Source organism: Mytilus galloprovincialis, chromosome 6 (genome assembly GCF_965363235.1).
Source record: "Mytilus galloprovincialis chromosome 6, xbMytGall1.hap1.1, whole genome shotgun sequence".
Classification (NCBI taxonomy): domain Eukaryota; kingdom Metazoa; phylum Mollusca; class Bivalvia; order Mytilida; family Mytilidae; genus Mytilus; species Mytilus galloprovincialis.
In genome coordinates this window covers 72,701,203-72,714,992 of record NC_134843.1, presented here as the reverse complement: position 1 = coordinate 72,714,992, position 13,790 = coordinate 72,701,203, and the positions used below count along the sequence as shown (strand labels likewise).

Below are 13,790 nucleotides of genomic sequence, written 5' to 3'. Positions count from 1 at the left end.
GTAAAACAAAACATATGTAGATGCCGATGTAAATTTAAGAGGTGTGATGTGATAATCAAAGAGAAAAGTATTAGAGTAGATACAAGTCGTATAATTGGCATTAGAAGTGTTCTCATCGACTAATATTCCGATCTTTTTTATTAATACAAATTAATTATATTATAAATATATGCATGTATTTTTAATGTAGCTGTATTGTATGTTGTCACACAGTAGTGTGACAAATCGAGCAAAAAAAGGAGCTTACTCTATGACTTCACACATTTTTTGTACTGGTAGGCTAAAACATTTTTTTTATTTAAAAGTCAAAACCTAACTCTAACTTATTTGCCAACTCGTAGCTATTGCTAACGATGCAGTTTGTTAAAAGTTTGAAAAAAAATAATCCATATGCAACTCCACAAACTATTTCATTTTTGTACAATTATATAGTTCTCAAACACTTGATGCGGCATTTTATGAAGTGCAATTCATATTGTAAAACTATAACTTCTTCTATTCTGTCATATGTTTGTTCGGTTTCGTTCAGTTTTGAGAATATGCACTCTGTTTTATTTTCAGGAAAAAGTTACAAATTTCAAGACTTGTTTCTCTTAAAGATACAACGTATCTTTTCTTTAATTTTTGTTGACAAATAGTTTCAGATCTGCATCAGACCATGTTTCATGATTGTACCAGTCAATTATATGAGTAAAGATATTTTTGTATGACGGGTTTATTGAACATTGGTTAGGGATCGAAACAGCATTTGGAAAGCCATATAACTTACCTCAATTTAGGATAGACTGTTGAATATAAAGAGTCAAAATAGGATAAACGGATCATATAAACCGGATGGAAATATCAAGTCTACATTGAAAACTACGTTCACACCTATGATTGGTGTTGGATAAAAACCGCAATGTTTATACATGTGCGTTAAAAACAAATTCTGTTGTAGAAGGGTCTAAATACAGCATAAACAACATTTTCTAAAAGACCAAAAATGAGCAAATGAATATTTTAACAAAACGCATTTGACTAACAGGTCGAACAACTGATGTTCTTAAACCCTGCTGACTGCCAATTGCGATTGCCAAAAAAAAATGATCACAAGATGTAACAAAATGGATCTTAATATTGATTTAATACTAAACAGAAATCAATGAACTCGCGGCAATGATGTTATACCACAAATCTGACATGCAACAAATTTGTACATCAGATCCGGATTTCTACAATAAATGTCTCTTCAGTGATGTTAGAGATCGAGACAGTATTTGGAAAGCTATATAATTTACCTCAATTTAGGATAGACTCTTGAATTCAAAGAGTCAAAATAGGGTGAACGGATCATATAAAACGAATGTAAAATATGATACAAGTCCAAACGAAATTTTTTTATAAACAAGTCTAAATTGAAAACAACGTTCAAATCTATGATTGCGTTGGATAAAAACCGCAATTTTTATACGTATGCATGTAAAAATAATTTCGTTATAGAAGGGTCTAAATACAGCACAAAGAACATTTTCCAAAAGACCAACAATGTTAAAAAGTGTATTTTTACCAAACGCATTTGACTACCAGTTCGAACAACTGATACACATATTTATATATTTAAGACTCAGATCGACGTCCGGTCTCTAATCGACGTCCGTTCCTCAAATTGACGTCCAAATGTGACGTTTCAATGCAATGACATTCCAAATCGACGGCCAACGTTGTGCGTACCAAATCAACATCCATTTTTTTTGCTTCTCTAATCGACGTCCGTTTTTAAGCTTCCTTAATCAACATCCATTTTGGACAAAGAAAACAAAATTGAACTGAACCGATAGCAACTGAACCGATAGCAACTGAAAACTTTAGACCTTCAAACATATTATGTGTGAAGAATAAGATCTATTTAAAAAAAAAATTATAAACCGTACGGCTTTCAACAATGATAAAAAAAACCCATTTAAATTGGAAAATTAACGGTCTAATTTACCAAAAAAGCAAAAAATCAAATATGACAGACATAAACCATCGAACACCGCTACACTACAGGCCTATAAAAAATACGTTGGGATTAAACATGTGCGTAAATACTTAAACTAAAACAGTGGTGTAAACAGCACAACATAAAAACATGATGCCAATTTTGTTTGCGTAGACGTTTCACTCAAGGTGTAAAACTCAGAAATTTCTTGAAAAATATCTTACAGAGTCCAAAATATACTGTCAAAACAATTGTCTCAGTCTACTTCCTAATTTTGTCTATTGTTGAAGACTGAATAATGCTCCTATAGGTCGTTTGGTTTTCTTTGGCGTCTGGTTGCTTTCTGGTGGATATTATAAATAGGAATGACACACTATTATGTAGATCGATTGTATTAACTTTTAATCAAGATAAACATTAATATACATGTTACCTATTTCGGGTTCAAAAAATCTATATGAAAAGTATGTATAAATTATTAAAACATTTTGGTGTCATAAAAACCCTACAAGACATGTACATGTATAAGTGTAAATCAAGTCCAGTAATTTATTATTTATTAATATTGGACATCGATTAAAGACGACTACAATCAATCGGACGTTGTTTTGACAAATCATGTCGTCACATTAGATGTCGATTAGAGTATAAAAATATTGGACGTCGATTTGAGAATGTGAAGTTAGCTTTGGACGATTTGTGTAACGGACGTCCGTTAGAGACTGGACGTCTATCTGAGTCTAATATATGTATATATATATATATCAATTCCTAATTGGTGACAACCTTGAAGACTTGCATGTTGATAAACACTCTATGTTATATTTTTTACACTGCTATTTCCTACTTCATGATATGAAAACAATGAACGCAATGCAGTGTTGATTTAATAACATTATGAAATATTTCATTATACTGAGAGAGAAAAAGCCGGAAGAAACAAAAGAAGGGTTAAGTATCTTAAATATGGCCGTCATTCCATTATTGTTTGTTACTTGTCGTTCATTTTTACTTCGTGCTTTGTCTATATGCCTTTTTATGTTTCTTTGTTACATATATGCTGTGGCTTTTTACTGATACATCCTGTTATTGTGTTATCATATACTAACGTAAAGGAATAGGGGCTGTAAGGGTCATTTTTGGCCGTACCCCAAAATTTCATTTAATTTGTCATGTTGTAAGTCTATACCATTGACCTTTTGAAAATAATTGAATTTTGGGTCTAGCTTGTTAATTCTGTTGCCTAGCAACCAATTAAAATTGCGGAGTTAAACTCATCAAATATGATTATTATACAGCTTTAATATATCTATATTTGAAATTAAACCTGTTTAGCATATAGTGAACTTTACACTTGTACACTATTTAAATATCACATAATTAAATGCACATTTATGCCAAATGCACTGTTGTTTTTCCCTAGCAATACATCTGTGCCCAAGGCAACTGCAATTTGTTTTCTATTTTACAAGATTTAATTTTAAATATGTTGCAACAGCAAGGCAATTTAAGATGCAAGTTATAAAAAGTAACTCCAAAGTAAATGATAAGGGGAAAGCAATATTCAAACATAAAAAACAAAACAAAACACCGGGTATTGCTGATATATACAGATTGTACATCTAGTTCTGGGTGGGGTCTCACTTACGTGTATCAGCGACAAGAAGAATAATATAAAGACAACAACAAGTATTTATCGCTAAGAAATCTTAATATTAATTATCTAAAATAAATAGATACAGACACATGCATTAAAGGGTGTTTTTAAATGTCCGTGTATTTTCATTACAGTAGTTATGTTTCAGGTAGACTAGGGGTTGGGGTTGGAGAGCACTTCCATTTACAAGGTGATCGGACGTGCCTCTGGAATAGTTCACCTTTTTAAGCTTAAAATAAGTGAAAATTGAAAACTATCAGATGTATATGATAAGGACAATAAAGTTCCCATAACTTCTTTGACTGTCAACTTGTTTGGTGTTCCCGGCCCGCTGTGTCTTTATCAACCAATTATTCTCTTTTGACACTTAAGTATTCCTCTTTTACATAAAACCACATGAAACCAAATCAATATAGGAAAAGGTAATTTTTTTTCTTTGCAATGTATTAAAAGGTATATATTTTTAAATGTAAAACAGGATGAGTTAACAAAAAAGCGGCAACCCTATCAATTAAGTATTGAAGTAACCCCCTCTAGATATATGTAGAGAATCGTTAGGCTTGACTTTTCGAAATTCATCTTAGTTTTATTATCTATTTCAAACGTCCAGATTTATAACAATATCATTCTATAGCTTTACAAAACTGGTACATGCTACTATCTCAAATACATCTATATTCTTAATTTTTTTTCTATATTCATTATATATAAATATATTATTTGTTTTATTGTAGTTCTTGTCACTGTGACTTGTTTATCTTTCGCCTTCACTAATCTTAGTGCCGTATGACGTGGTCTTTGATTATCATGACAATATTATAAACTGAGTGCCAATGAAAACGCAACACTTGGTTTTTCAAAAATAAAATTTATATAAGCAATGATAATCTCTCAAAATAAATTGTTCTTGAAAATTAACTTTTTTAACAATAGATCGATATCAAACAAAAATGTTTTATTGTCATCTTTCGGGCGCAATAGGTAAACGAAACATCCAATGTCGAATCATCAACTAACAGTCCTAACAAAAAATGTTACAACCCCGTGGTGCAGCGCAATCTCGACAGCGCCGTGGAATTGATCTTCCCGGACTTTAATGTGATCCCGAGGAATGTTATTCCACTTGTCCCGCAAAGCAAACTCAAGCTGACTTTATGTTATTGGAGGTGGTTTTCATCGTCTAAAAACATGTCAAATCTGATGCAAAATTTGGTCGATCGGACCAAAATCCGGCGAAAAGCATGACTTTTAGCCAAGGCGGGTGCCAAATGCCTATGTAACCACCATTGACGTTTTTTGTACATAATGAATTATTTTTGGTCTACAGAATTCGATATTTACGCCAGACGGCCGTTTAAATGTCACTAAGGAAAGTCTGTGGTGCTCTTAAACAATTTCTGCGCAAATGGTGCTTTCAACTGAATTGCTCCAAAGGTTCTACCGTGACCACCATTGAACTCTTTGACCTTTGGACAGCCATCATAGTCGATATCGGATATGTGAAAGGCCAAATGTATCGGTCTTGCTGAGCGTTTCTTGCTTTTTGTACCCCGGGATGTGGCTTATCATTAAATGATCCATTTTGGTTGAATTTGTGGATGATTTGGGTTATTGTAGAGGCTACAACTACAGTCTTCTCGTAATTGTATACTGTGAAAGGCTTCATTGGATCATGCCCAAAACTGCATGTCGCTGGTTGTCGGAAAGTACTGGCATTTACTCAGATGTTTATTGCAGTTTCCTAACAATAAGGGCGGGAAAATTCATGACATTAGCCAAGCTTTAAATGACAAAATCGTGAAAATGGTGCGTATGTTGAAAAGCGGTGAACTCGGTTTTTGTTCGTTCAAAATAACCCTAACTTCGCATTTGTTCCAAAAATCACTCAACCGTAAAGTTGTCGAAAATTGTCTTAAAAGTCATATTCAACCAACTATACAAAGTTCTAATCATGCTAATATAAATAAAATAAAAATTATAACATTTTTTGGAAAAACAAAAGTGTTGCGTTTTCATTGGCACTCAGTACATGCAGTATATATGCATCAAAAAAGTTGAAAACAAGAATGTTTCTTTAGTACATGAATGCACAAATCGCAAGACTTACAAAGGCCAAAAATCCTGAAATGAGACAGGCGCAAAAATCGACGAGCTCAAACATGTTATTTTGAAGATCTCAAACCCCTTCTCCCTTTACCTCTAGCCAAAGTAGAAAAAAAAAATCAAACACACAACAAAACGCACAGTTAAACTTATTTCAAAAGAAGTCTGAGTCTGATGTCAGATTAAACTACCTTGACCGAAAACTTAAATCTGAAGTGGGACACAAAGACGATCGGACAAACAGACAACATACGCACGGACAAAACATAATGCCCACAAATGGGGCGTAACAACAACACCAGGTCACATTTTTAAAACTACACTTTATTCTTACACATGATTATAAAACTATTCAAAACATAACCTTTAAAAAGGTAACAGACATGTAGGATGCTAACAGACTTCAGGCACATGTTTCTTTACATGGGAAGGTCAAATATCCATATATATATATATATAGGCGTAAAAAATAATTTTCACATGTGCAGATATATATATTCATTAAATAAAATAATAAAATAAGTAAAAAGTTAACAGTTCCATTCTATCGATTTCATCCTTCCATTGGGACTCTTCAGGATAACTGATGTAGTGTCGCTATAGGCGACGTCGTTAAGGAGGTTTATGACGTTCCGTCATTGTTCGTTATTAAAAGTTCTCGGGATTTAATTTTGATCGGAACGTTGTTATGAAATAACGTTCCATCTCTTTTCTATATGCTTCATCCCGTCTACATTTAAAAATAGGCATTATTTGAAAATGCTTTTTACCACAAATGTCAAGACGGAACGTCATAAACCTCCTTAACGACGTCGCCTATAGCGACACTACATCAGTTATCCTGAAGAGTCCCAATGGAAGGATGAAATCGATAGAATGGAACTGTTAACTTTTTACTTATTTTATTATTTTATTTAATGAATATATATATATATATATATATATACATATAAGTATGTCTGAGTCAGTGACAACTCTACAACAGATGTATCCATCGGATCGCCATCAATGATGGTGATACATGGCTGTGTACATAATGTATATACAACTCGTCTAAACATCAACCCAACAATGTTAGATCTGTAAATTTGCTTTCGCAAATTTTTGGTTCTTCCCTCGCCGGGATTCGAACCCATGCTACTGTGATATCGTGACACCAAATCGCCTGCACTGCAGCCGTCCCGCTAGACCACACGACCACCTGGGCTCTCAAAAAGGCCAGCGAAAGCTCTTTTTTTGAGAGCCCAGGTGGTCGTGTGGTCTAGCGGGACGGCTGCAGTGCAGGCGATTTGGTGTCACGATATCACAGTAGCATGGGTTCGAATCCCGGCGAGGGAAGAACCAAAACTTTGCGAAAGCAAATTTACAGATCTAACATTGTTGGGTTGATGTTTAGACGAGTTGTATATATATACATAGATTGCCTAACAATGTAATTTTAACACACTATTTAGTATGTAAATATAAGAATGTTTAAATTATTTACAAAATGATGAAAATAAACGCAATATTTCGCTAGACCAACTAGCTTTATCAAGCGTGCATCTATCCAGGTGAAATCGGATGTAGATGATAAGAAACTTTTGCAGCTCAACGTCTATGTTGCACTGAACTGCCTTTAAAATAAGAAAATTTTGCAGCTCAATGTCTATGAGCTCTTGCATTTAGCTGCTTTGAAAATAAGAAAATTTTGCTGCTCAATGTACATGTTGCACTTGGATTGGTAGTTGAAGTTAGCAACGTCAACTGGCCAATATTACGGGATAAAAAGGACGATGCTTTGTTTAAAATTATTCTTTATCTTTTCTGTATCTTTTTTCGTCTTTTTCGTTAAGACCATCAGGTTCTAAAGTGTGGAGTTGGTGGATCCAAAAGTTTTCTCTTCTCCTTCTCGCCGTGGTGTCCCACTCTGTGTTGACTTCTATAATTTGGAAAGTGACATTATCAAAAGGATGTTTCGTTGAACGAAGATGTCTTGTGAGAGGACAGTTTTTGTTGGTTTTGTACGATGAACGATGGTTATTGAGCCGAATATTAAATTTGTCCATTGTTTCTCCCACATACTGAATGCCACAAGTGTCACATGTTAATATATAAATTGAGTTCTCCGTTTTACAGTTGGAATTAGAGTAGATGGTATAATTTTGTTTAGTAACGGAGCTGATGAAAGAACTGCTTGTATTGGCAGCTTTACAACACAAACAATTCCTTCGACCACATTGTTTGTAGCAACCGGGCGATTGATTAGGCTGCTTTGCTAATACAGATGTCACTAATTTGTCACGAATGTTTTTAGGTCTTCTGAAGGCCATGACTGGTGGTGATGAAAATACTTTTTATTAGATTTAAATCATTTTCTATAATTTTCAAATGCTTCTGAACAATGGATGACACATTTTTTAAATCAGGATGGTAAGTGAGTACAAGGGGTGTTCTGTTAGCTGCTTTATTCTTATCTTTGTACTCAAGAAGTTCTTGGCGACTAGTTTTGTTTGCTCTTTCGAAAGCGCTATCAATGATGTTGTTATTGTTTCCTCGAACAACTAGATGTTTACGAAGTTGTCCAAGTCTAGCATTTTCGTATTTTCAGTAGAGATTCTCTTGATTCGCAATGCCTGGCTGAATGGGATACCACGGGAGCAGTGTTTAGGATGGCAACTTTTAGGCGAAAGGAATTGATGTTTGTCCGTTTTTTTGGTATGGAGGTCCGTTATAATGGTTCCGTTCTTGATGTAACTCGTAGTATCAAGGAAGTTTATTTTCTCCATAGATGATTCATATGTAAATTTTATTGAATGGTGGAAAGAGTTGAAGTGTTCTAGAAATTCATTAAGATGTTCTTGTGAATCTGTCCATTTGAAATCAATATCGTCAATGAATCGGAACCATGATAAGGGCTGATATGGAGCACTAGCCAAGAGGCGTTTTTCAAGTTGGCCCATAAATATCTTGGCATATGACGGGGCCCTTTTTGTGCCCATACTAGTACCGTCTATCTGGAGATAGTGTTTTTCATTGAAAGAGAAGTTCTAATTCTCCAGTACTAGTTTCAGAAGTGTAACAAGGCACTCAGTAGGAGGATTTTTTTCACTACGAGTGTTCCATGCCTCTTCACACGCTGCTATTCCTTCGTCTTGTGGAATGTTGGTATATAAAGAAGACACGTCCATGGATGCAAGTATAGTATTGCTTGGTAAAGGTTTGAGGCTTTCCATTTTCTTGAGATAATCAGTTGTATCTTGAATGAATGAGGGTAGTTCTTTCACATGAGGTCTTATATGATGGTCTACAAATTTTGATATCTTTTCAGTTGGATGACTATTCGCTGACACAATTGGTCGACCTGGATTGCCCGTTTTATGTATTTTAGGCAACATATAGAACCGTCCGGCCTTTGCTTCGTTCTCAAGAGGTCGGAGATAATCAAAGATGTCATTGTCTATATGCTTTTTGTCGAACATCTCTTGAAGGATGTTGTTGATCCTTCGAATAGTATTAAGCGTTGGATCTGTGGTTAATTGTTTATAAAAAATGGAGTTAGAAAGTTGTCGATTCCCCTCTGCTATATAATCTGTTTTATCCATGACAACCACAGCGCCCCCTTTGTCGGCAGGTTTTATTACAATATCCTCTTGATCTTTTAACGCTTTCAAAGCTATACTTTCTGACTTGGATAAATTATAATTTCTTGTATTTGTTATACAGGACTATATATCAGACCTTACGTAGTTAATGAATGACTCCAAGTTATCATTTTTGCTCTTTGGTGGTTTCCATGAACTTTTTTTCCTAAATTTTGGGATGGGCGTGACTTCTTCATTGGTGTCAGTATATGAATCTGTTAATCCGGCTTCTTCAATGTTTTTCTTGCCCCTATTGTAGAAAAAATCTTTCAAGCGTAAACGTCTAGCGAATTGGTCTAGGTCTTCGTCTAGCTGAAAGTTATTTACAGTTGATGGGATAGGACAGAAGTTTAAACCTTTACCTAAAAGAGATTCCTCAGCACGTGTAAGTTTTTAAGATGACAAATTTACAACAATGCTTTCAGTTTTTTGTTTCCGTCTTTTAAATTTTCTTTTTCTAGGGATCAGAGTGGGACACCACGGCGAGAAGGAGAAGAGAAAACTTTAGGATCCACCAACTCCACACTTTAGAACCTGATGGTCTTAACGAAAAAGACGAAAAAAGACACAGAAAAGATAAAGAATAATTTTAAACAAAGCATCGTCCTTTTTATCCCGTAATATTGGCCAGTGGACGTTGCTAACTTCAACTACCAATCCAAGTGCAACATGTACATTGAGCAGCAAAATTTTCTTATTTTCAAAGCAGCTAAATGCAAGAGCTCATAGACATTGAGCTGCAAAATGTTCTTATTTTAAAGGCAGTTCAGTGCAACATAGACGTTGAGCTGCAAAAGTTTCTTATCATCTACATCCGATTTCACCTGGATAGATGCACGCTTGATAAAGCTAGTTGGTCTAGCGAAATATTGCTTTTATGTTCATCATTTTGTAAATAATTTAAACATTCTTATATTTACATACTAAATAGTGTGTTAAAATTACATTGTTAGGCAATCTATAATTGTATTTGTGTAATTGAATTAATCTCTGTACTGATTAATCCACACTCCCATAGCTTTGTATGTCATGTGCTGCTATTTATAGGCACTTATATATATATACATATATATATATATATATATATATATATTGAAGGCGATCCGATTGATACATCTGTTGTAGGGTTGTCACTGACTCAGACGTACTTATAAATATAATTATTTTCTGTGACTGTATCTTACATTAATTTGTAGGATCCTTTACTATAGATAATTTAGCTGATCTGTAACAATAACATCTTCATGCCTTATATATCATGTACTGCAGTACGCCGTTAGATTAAAACTGACGTGGAAAGGTAACACACGGCCAACGAAAGCTCTTTTTTTAAGAGCCCAGGTGGTCGTGTGGTCTAACGGGACGGCTGCAGTGCAGGCGATTTGGTGTCACGATATCACAGTAGCATGGGTTCGAATCCCGGCGAGGGAAGAACCAAAAATTTGCGAAAGCAAATTTACAGATCTAACATTGTTGGGTTGATGTTTAGACGAGTTGTATATACATTATGTACACAGCCATGTATCACCATCATTGATGGCGATCCGATGGATACATCTGTTGTAGGGTTGTCACTGACTCAGACGTACTTATAAATATAATTATTTTCTGTGACTGTATCTTACATTAATTTGTAGGATCCTTTACTATAGATAATTTAGCTGATCTGTAACAATAACATCTTCATGCCTTATATATCATGTACTGCAGTACGCCGTTAGATTAAAACTGACGTGGAAAGGTAACACACGGCCAACGAGAGCTCTTTTTTTAAGAGCCCAGGTGGTCGTGTGGTCTAGCGGGACGGCTGAAGTGCAGGCGATTTGGTGTCACGATATCACAGTAGCATGGGTTCGAATCCCGGCGAGGGAAGAACCAAAAATTTGCGAAAGCAAATTTACAGATCTAACATTGTTGGGTTGATGTTTAAACGAGTTGTATATACATTATGTACACAGCCATGTATCACCATCATTGATGGCGATCCGATGGATCCATCTGTTGTAGGGTTGTTACTGACTCAGACGTACTTATAAAGATATATATATATATATATATATATATATATATATATATATATATATATATATATATATACGGATATATGGATAGTCTACCTTATGCCGTTTCCGTTCCCTTACCGTAAATTTTACAGAACTTGTTTTCTATCCTCATGACCAACAAAGACACATCCAATTGGAATAAAAGTAGTTTCCTTTTCAATCAGAATTTCGTGTTTCTCGCCGATTATGTAAATTTAAGCAAAATAATCTTTTAAATTCGTTCCCTCCTTTTTTCCTAACATAAATCATGATTCAGACCCTAATACCAGAGAGATGATTGCCCCATTCAAACACTAGATTTTGAATTGATAATTGTAAGACACCTCAATAATGTACAGATTTTGTTGTATTGAAGGTCTATCTAAAAATCTAAAATTTCATAATTAAAAAAAAAAATGTTCTCATTGTTATTGACTCCTTTACACATGTAGTTCATTGCTTTCGGATTTTTTAAAAGAAATTTAACTAGATATACTCACCGAAATAATATTAGGAATACACGTTACATCCATAAACAAAAACAAAATAAAGTTCCATAAAGGCATAAGAATGTATAAACTAAATTTTGTCAGATGAATAGGTCTAATTTGGACGGCAAATTTCAGCTTTTTATTGCTTCGCTTGGCTATGAAAAATATAAATAAACTATCGCACCAATCTTGCATCAAAGAGATTTTTATCCGAAGTTTGATATGCAAACTTGTCACAATGTTAAAATTTCTTATTGGTGGTCAAAATTTAGAAAAACCATCAAAATTTCTGTATTTTTGCTTATTTTCCAATTGTGACGTCATTTGCACCTACCATTGTGACGTCATCAAACCTTTTTTTGTTAGATAAAATCATATTTTTCAAACCATTGACTCATATTCTAATAATTTATGTAGAAAAAATCTGCTGTGTTAGAATTCTTAATATCTTATAAATCTGGGGCCATTTTAGGCCATTATAGCCCCTACTCCTTTGTTTATCTAACCTTCTATACATTTCTAGGAATATAATTGGTTAAAAGTGTCCGCATGGAGACCGTGTATATTCCATATAAGGTAAGTAGGGAGGCGGGGATTATTTTAATACACGGTTAGTAGTTTGGTTAATACTTTTGAACTATTTGATTATTTAAATTTATTGAAAGTTCTGTTTAATATTGTTATACCAAGGTTTGTATATATTAAATTGTTATTGTTGACATTAGATTTTGTGTGACCAATGGAAGTTGGTTCTTAAAATTGAACACTTGATACTTTAATATATAATAAGAAGATGTGGTATCCTTGCAAATAAGACAACTCTAGTCAAATTTAACAAATTAAGATAGTCGGTAAGATAAATTTGTCACATAGTGTGCTCGTGACCTAATACGATATGAATGGGATCAGTAAATTTCAAATGGTGTTCAAGCATATGAAATTTACTGACTCTGTATATATATATATATTATATTAGGTCACTAAAACACTATGTAACTAAAAGTATTTTTGTCTTTATTTTTTGCTAAAATGCTTGGTCCAGATGTCATTTTGTGCTTCATTGTGACATATTTGTTTGTTTTTATTAGTGATTAGGATTGCTGTGGAAAAAGGTCAAAATATAAAGATCGTAATCAATGACAAAACCAAAAGCCAAACCATATTAAAAGAATGGATAGCAACTCTCATATCCCTGATTTTGTATAAATAATATTTGTGGAAAATGGTGGATAAGACATGGTTTTAATGCTAGCTATACCTTTCACATGTATGACAGTCTCATAAAATTCCATTATATTGACGACGATGTGTCAACAAAACAAATAGACACGGAAGGCGTTTATTGACTGCATTGTCTGATTGAAAAGCAATAAAGGAATCGATGATGCAACATACAGAGTTCGACTTGCATAATTAGTTGATCGTGTGAAAGGTCTGAGTGATAAAGGAATCACCTTACCCGCTAATTAATATCAAAAGAAAAATGACAATGAAAACGATATATGAACAAAGTGTGTAAAGTTATAGAACTCATGGAAAGCCGATACAGGTTTGAATATACAGAATCTTATAATCAAGGAAGGAACAAAGAAATTCCGTTGTTCTGAAAATGTTGTACATTTTGCATGTAAAGGGCCGTTGTAACAACTGTTTTAGAGGAATTCACAGTAGCCTGGAAAACCGCGCGCATATCAGAAGTATATCGTAAATGTACATGTAATGTAAAATTTCAATCGAATGCCATGTTCTGCTTCGTCTTTGTCTTTTTCTTGTTGCCAACTACATTTTCCTTAAACATATGATACAGTTCCTTTTCAAATTGACTCGAAAATGAACTGCTTTTGTTTATGTTTTCACTAAAGGAGTAAATATTTGCATATTATACAATTCCGATATTATTTTCAGACTTTT

At 34.0% G+C, this 13,790-nt stretch overlaps 1 protein-coding gene across 1 annotated transcript in view; it reads right to left on the bottom strand.

The window, feature by feature from the left end:
* LOC143081020 (uncharacterized) overlaps positions 1-13,790 on the bottom strand; it is a 44,422-nt gene that overhangs the window by 29,509 nt on the left and 1,123 nt on the right. The gene's annotated exons all lie outside the window — the stretch shown is intronic.